This window comes from Phyllobates terribilis, unplaced genomic scaffold (genome assembly GCF_046119375.1).
Source record: "Phyllobates terribilis strain yellow unplaced genomic scaffold, ASM4611937v1 Scaffold_4__5_contigs__length_816908805, whole genome shotgun sequence".
NCBI classification, from domain to species: Eukaryota; Metazoa; Chordata; class Amphibia; order Anura; family Dendrobatidae; genus Phyllobates; species Phyllobates terribilis.
Window position 1 is genome coordinate 155,990,411 of NW_027362764.1, and position 6,870 is coordinate 155,997,280.

Consider the following 6,870-nt stretch of genomic DNA (forward strand, 5'->3'; position numbering starts at 1 on the left):
TATCTGTTGAAAATAGTCTTGTGTAGGCCCGACATCCCAGTGTGGTTTGGCAGTTTCACGGGTCAAATCGCTGTACTATCCAGTTTTGGGCCTTTGGTATCTAAAAAAAAAGCAGTTTGAGTGTGCCGCTCACTGTTCAGCCGCAAATATCTCTATTTAAAAACGTGTGGTATACCCCAGTAAACAATAACTGTGGTTTTGCCATCCCACGGTAAAAAATCTCTATTATTCAACTTTTGGTAGTTTTTTCCGTAAAGAAAAACAGTAGTGTCTCCTGACTGTTGTGACACAAAAATATATCTGTTGAAAATAGTCTTGTGTAGGCCCGACATCCCAGTGTGGTTTCGCAGTTCCATGGGTCAAATCGCTGTACTATCCAGTTTTGGGCCTTTGGTATCTATAAAAAAAGCAGTTTGAGTGTGTCGCTCACTGTTCAGCCGCAAATATCTCTATTTAAAAAAGTGTGGTATACCCCAGTAAACAATAACTGTGGTTTTGCCATCCCACGGTAAAAAATCTCTATTATTCAGCTTTTGGTAGTTTTCTCCGTAAAGAAAAACAGTAGTGTCTCCTGACTGTTGTGACACAAAAATATATCTGTTGAAAATAGTCTTGTGTAGGCCCGACATCCCAGTGTGGTTTCGCAGTTCCACGGGTCAAATCGCTGTACTATCCAGTTTTGGGCCTTTGGTATCTAAAAAAAAAAGCAGTTTGAGTGTGTCACTCACTGTTCAGCCGCAAATATCTCTATTTAAAAAAGTGTGGTATACCCCAGTAAACAATAACTGTGGTTTTGCCATTCCACGGTAAAAAATCTCTATTATTCAGCTTTTGGTAGTTTTTTCCGTAAAGAAAAACAGTAGTGTCTCCTGACTGTTGTGACACAAAAATATATATCTGTTGAAAATAGTCTTGTGTAGGCCCGACATCCCAGTGTGGTTTCGCAGTTCCACGGGTCAAATCGCTGTACTATCCAGTTTTGGGCCTTTGGTATCTAAAAAAAAAAAGCAGTTTGAGTGTGCCGCTCACTGTTCAGCCGCAAATATCTCTATTTAAAAAAGTGTGGTATACCCCAGTGAACAATAACTGTGGTTTTGCCATCCCACGGTAAAAAATCTCTATTATTCAGCTTTTGGTAGTTTTTTCCGTAAAGAAAAACAGTAGTGTCTCCTGACTGTTGTGACACAAAAATATATCTGTTGAAAATAGTCTTGTGTAGGCCCGACATCCCAGTGTGGTTTGGCAGTTCCACGGGTCAAATCGCTGTACTATCCAGTTTTGGGCCTTTGGTATCTAAAAAAAAAGCAGTTTGAGTGTGTCGCTCACTGTTCAGCCGCAAATATCTCTATTTAAAAAAGTGTGGTATACCCCAGTAAGCAATAACTGTGGTTTTGCCATCCCACGGTAAAAAATCTCTATTATTCAGCTTTTGGTAGTTTTTTCCGTAAAGAAAAACAGTACTGTCTCCTGACTGTTGTGACACAAAGATATATCTGTTGAAAATAGTCTTGTGTAGGCCCGACATCCCAGTGTGGTTTCGCAGTTCCACGGGTCAAATCGCTGTACTATCCAGTTTTGGGCCTTTGGTATCTAAAAAAAAAGCAGTTTGAGTGTGTCGCTCACTGTTCAGCCGCAAATATCTCTATTTAAAAAAGTGTGGTATACCCCAGTAAACAATAACTGTGGTTTTGCCATCCCACGGTAAAAAATCTCTATTATTCAGCTTTTGGTAGTTTTTTCCGTAAAGAAAAACAGTAGTGTCTCCTGACTGTTGTGACACAAAAATATATCTGTTGAAAATAGTCTTGTGTAGGCCCGACATCCCAGTGTGGTTTCGCAGTTCCACGGGTCAAATCGCTGTACTATCCAGTTTTGGGCCTTTGGTATCTAAAAAAAAAGCAGTTTGGGTGTGTCGCTCACTGTTCAGCCGCAAATATCTCTATTTAAAAAAAGTGTGGTATACCCCAGTAACCAATAACTGTGGTTTTGCCATCCCACGGTAAAAAATCTCTATTATTCAGCTTTTGGTAGTTTTTTCCGTAAAGAAAAACAGTAGTGTCTCCTGACTGTTGTGACACAAAAATATATCTGTTGAAAATTGTCCTGTGTAGGCCCGACATCCCAGTGTGGTTTCGCAGTTCCACGGATCAAATCGCTGTACTATCCAGTTTTGGGCCTTTGGTATCTATAAAAAAAGCAGTTTGAGTGTGTCGCTCACTGTTCAGCCGCAAATATCTCTATTTAAAAAAGTGTGGTATACCCCAGTAAACAATAACTGTGGTTTTGCCATCCCACGGTAAATAATCTCTATTATTCAGCTTTTGGTAGTTTTTTCCGTAAAGAAAAACAGTAGTGGCTCCTGACTGTTGTGACACAAAAATATATCTGTTGAAAATAGTCTTGTGTAGGCCCGACATCCCAGTGTGGTTTCGCAGTTCCACGGGTCAAATCGCTGTACTATCCAGTTTTGGGCCTTTGGTATCTAAAAAAAAAAGCAGTTTGAGTGTGTCGCTCACTGTTGAGCCGCAAATATCTCTATTTAAAAAAGTGTGGTATACCCCAGTGAACAATAACTGTGGTTTTGCCATCCCACGGTAAAAAATCTCTATTATTCAGCTTTTGGTAGTTTTTTCCGTAAAGAAAAACAGTAGTGTCTCCTGACTGTTGTGACACAAAAATATATCTGTTGAAAATAGTCTTGTGTAGGCCCGACATCCCAGTGTGGTTTGGCAGTTCCACGGGTCAAATCGCTGTACTATCCAGTTTTGGGCCTTTGGTATCTAAAAAAAAAGCAGTTTGAGTGTGTCGCTCACTGTTCAGCCGCAAATATCTCTATTTAAAAAAGTGTGGTATACCCCAGTAAGCAATAACTGTGGTTTTGCCATCCCACGGTAAAAAATCTCTATTATTCAGCTTTTGGTAGTTTTTTCCGTAAAGAAAAACAGTACTGTCTCCTGACTGTTGTGACACAAAGATATATCTGTTGAAAATAGTCTTGTGTAGGCCCGACATCCCAGTGTGGTTTCGCAGTTCCACGGGTCAAATCGCTGTACTATCCAGTTTTGGGCCTTTGGTATCTGAAAAAAAAGCAGTTTGAGTGTGTCGCTCACTGTTCAGCCGCAAATATCTCTATTTAAAAAAGTGTGGTATACCCCAGTAAACAATAACTGTGGTTTTGCCATCCCACGGTAAAAAATCTCTATTATTCAGCTTTTGGTAGTTTTTTCCGTAAAGAAAAACAGTAGTGTCTCCTGACTGTTGTGACACAAAAATATATCTGTTGAAAATAGTCTTGTGTAGGCCCGACATCCCAGTGTGGTTTCGCAGTTCCACGGGTCAAATCGCTGTACTATCCAGTTTTGGGCCTTTGGTATCTAAAAAAAAAAAAGCAGTTTGAGTGTGTCGCTCACTGTTCAGCCGCAAATATCTCTATTTAAAAAAGTGTGGTATACCCCAGTAAACAATAACTGTGGTTTTGCCATCCCACGGTAAAAAATCTCTATAATTCAGCTTTTGGTAGTTTTTTCCGTAAAGAAAAACAGTAGTGTCTCCTGACTGTTGTGACACAAAAATATATCTGTTGAAAATAGTCTTGTGTAGGCCCGACATCCCAGTGTGGTTTCGCAGTTCCACGGGTCAAATCGCTGTACTATCCAGTTTTGGGCCTTTGGTATCTAAAAAAAAAAGCAGTTTGAGTGTGTCGCTCACTGTTCAGCCGCAAATATCTCTATTTAAAAAAGTGTGGTATACCCCAGTAAACAATAACTGTGGTTTTGCCATCCCACGGTAAAAAATCTCTGTTATTCAGCTTTTGGTAGTTTTTTTTTTCCGTAAAGAAAAACAGTAGTGTCTCCTGACTGTTGTGACACAAAAATATATCTGTTGAAAATAGTCTTGTGTAGGCCCGACATCCCAGTGTGGTTTCGCAGTTACACGGGTCAAATCGCTGTACTATCCAGTTTTGGGCCTTTGGTATCTAAAAAAAAAGCAGTTTGAGTGTGTCGCTCACTGTTCAGCCGCAAATATCTCTATTTAAAAACGTGTGGTATACCCCAGTAAACAATAACTGTGGTTTTGCCATCCCACGGTAAAAAATCTCTATTATTCAACTTTTGGTAGTTTTTTCCGTAAAGAAAATCAGTAGTGTCTCCTGACTGTTGTGACACAAAAATATATCTGTTGAAAATAGTCTTGTGTAGGCCCGACATCCCAGTGTGGTTTCGCAGTTCCACGGGTCAAATCGCTGTACTATCCAGTTTTGGGCCTTTGGTATCTGAAAAAAAAGCAGTTTGAGTGTGTCGCTCACTGTTCAGCCGCAAATATCTCTATTTAAAAAAGTGTGGTATACCCCAGTAAACAATAACTGTGGTTTTGCCATCCCATGGTAAAAAATCTCTATTATTCAGCTTTTGGTAGCTTTTTCCGTAAAGAAAAACAGTAGTGTCTCCTGACTGTTGTGACACAAAAATATATCTGTTGAAAATATTCTTGTGTAGGCCCGACATCCCAGTGTGGTTTCGCAGTTCCACGGGTCAAATCGCTGTACTATCCAGTTTTGGGCCTTTGGTATCTGAAAAAAAAGCAGTTTGAGTGTGTCGCTCATTGTTCAGCCGCAAATATCTCTATTTAAAAAAGTGTGGTATAACCCAGTAAACAATAACTGTGGTTTTGCCATCCCACGGTAAAAAATCTCTATTATTCAGCTTTTGGTAGCTTTTTCCGTAAAGAAAAACAGTAGTGTCTCCTGACTGTTGTGACACAAAAATATATCTGTTCAAAATAGTCTTGTGTAGGCCCGACATCCCAGTGTGGTTTCGCAGTTCCACGGGTCAAATCGCTGTACTATCCAGTTTTGGGCCTTTGGTATCTAAAAAAAAAGCAGTTTGAGTGTGTCGCTCACTGTTCAGCCGCAAATATCTCTATTTAAAAAAGTGTGGTATACCCCAGTAAACAATAACTGTGGTTTTGCCATCCCACGGTAAAAAATCTCTATTATTCAGCTTTTGGTAGTTTTTTCCGTAAAGAAAAACAGTAGTGTCTCCTGACTGTTGTGACACAAAAATATATCTGTTGAAAATAGTCTTGTGTAGGCCCGACATCCCAGTGTGGTTTCGCAGTTCCACGGGTCAAATCGCTGTACTATCCAGTTTTGGGCCTTTGGTATCTAAAAAAAAAGCAGTTTGAGTGTGTCGCTCACTGTTCAGCCGCAAATATCTCTATTTAAAAAAGTGTGGTATACCCCAGTAAACAATAACTGTGGTTTTGCCATCCCACGGTAAAAAATCTCTATTATTCAGCTTTTGGTAGTTTTTTCCGTAAAGAAAAACAGTAGTGTCTCCTGACTGTTGTGACACAAAAATATATCTGTTGAAAATAGTCTTGTGTAGGCCCGACATCCCAGTGTGGTTTCGCAGTTCCACGGGTCAAATCGCTGTACTATCCAGTTTTGGGCCTTTGGTATCTAAAAAAAAAAGCAGTTTGAGTGTGTCGCTCACTGTTCAGCCGCAAATATCTCTATTTAAAAAAGTGTGGTATACCCCAGTAAACAATAACTGTGGTTTTGCCATCCCACGGTAAAAAATCTCTATTATTCAGCTTTTGGTAGTTTTTTCCGTAAAGAAAAACAGTAGTGTCTCCTGACTGTTGTGACACAAAAATATATCTGTTGAAAATAGTCTTGTGTAGGCCCGACATCCCAGTGTGGTTTGGCAGTTTCACGGGTCAAATCGCTGTACTATCCAGTTTTGGGCCTTTGGTATCTAAAAAAAAAGCAGTTTGAGTGTGCCGCTCACTGTTCAGCCGCAAATATCTCTATTTAAAAACGTGTGGTATACCCCAGTAAACAATAACTGTGGTTTTGCCATCCCACGGTAAAAAATCTCTATTATTCAACTTTTGGTAGTTTTTTCCGTAAAGAAAAACAGTAGTGTCTCCTGACTGTTGTGACACAAAAATATATCTGTTGAAAATAGTCTTGTGTAGGCCCGACATCCCAGTGTGGTTTCGCAGTTCCATGGGTCAAATCGCTGTACTATCCAGTTTTGGGCCTTTGGTATCTATAAAAAAAGCAGTTTGAGTGTGTCGCTCACTGTTCAGCCGCAAATATCTCTATTTAAAAAAGTGTGGTATACCCCAGTAAACAATAACTGTGGTTTTGCCATCCCACGGTAAAAAATCTCTATTATTCAGCTTTTGGTAGTTTTCTCCGTAAAGAAAAACAGTAGTGTCTCCTGACTGTTGTGACACAAAAATATATCTGTTGAAAATAGTCTTGTGTAGGCCCGACATCCCAGTGTGGTTTCGCAGTTCCACGGGTCAAATCGCTGTACTATCCAGTTTTGGGCCTTTGGTATCTAAAAAAAAAAGCAGTTTGAGTGTGTCACTCACTGTTCAGCCGCAAATATCTCTATTTAAAAAAGTGTGGTATACCCCAGTAAACAATAACTGTGGTTTTGCCATTCCACGGTAAAAAATCTCTATTATTCAGCTTTTGGTAGTTTTTTCCGTAAAGAAAAACAGTAGTGTCTCCTGACTGTTGTGACACAAAAATATATATCTGTTGAAAATAGTCTTGTGTAGGCCCGACATCCCAGTGTGGTTTCGCAGTTCCACGGGTCAAATCGCTGTACTATCCAGTTTTGGGCCTTTGGTATCTAAAAAAAAAAAGCAGTTTGAGTGTGCCGCTCACTGTTCAGCCGCAAATATCTCTATTTAAAAAAGTGTGGTATACCCCAGTGAACAATAACTGTGGTTTTGCCATCCCACGGTAAAAAATCTCTATTATTCAGCTTTTGGTAGTTTTTTCCGTAAAGAAAAACAGTAGTGTCTCCTGACTGTTGTGACACAAAAATATATCTGTTGAAAATAGTC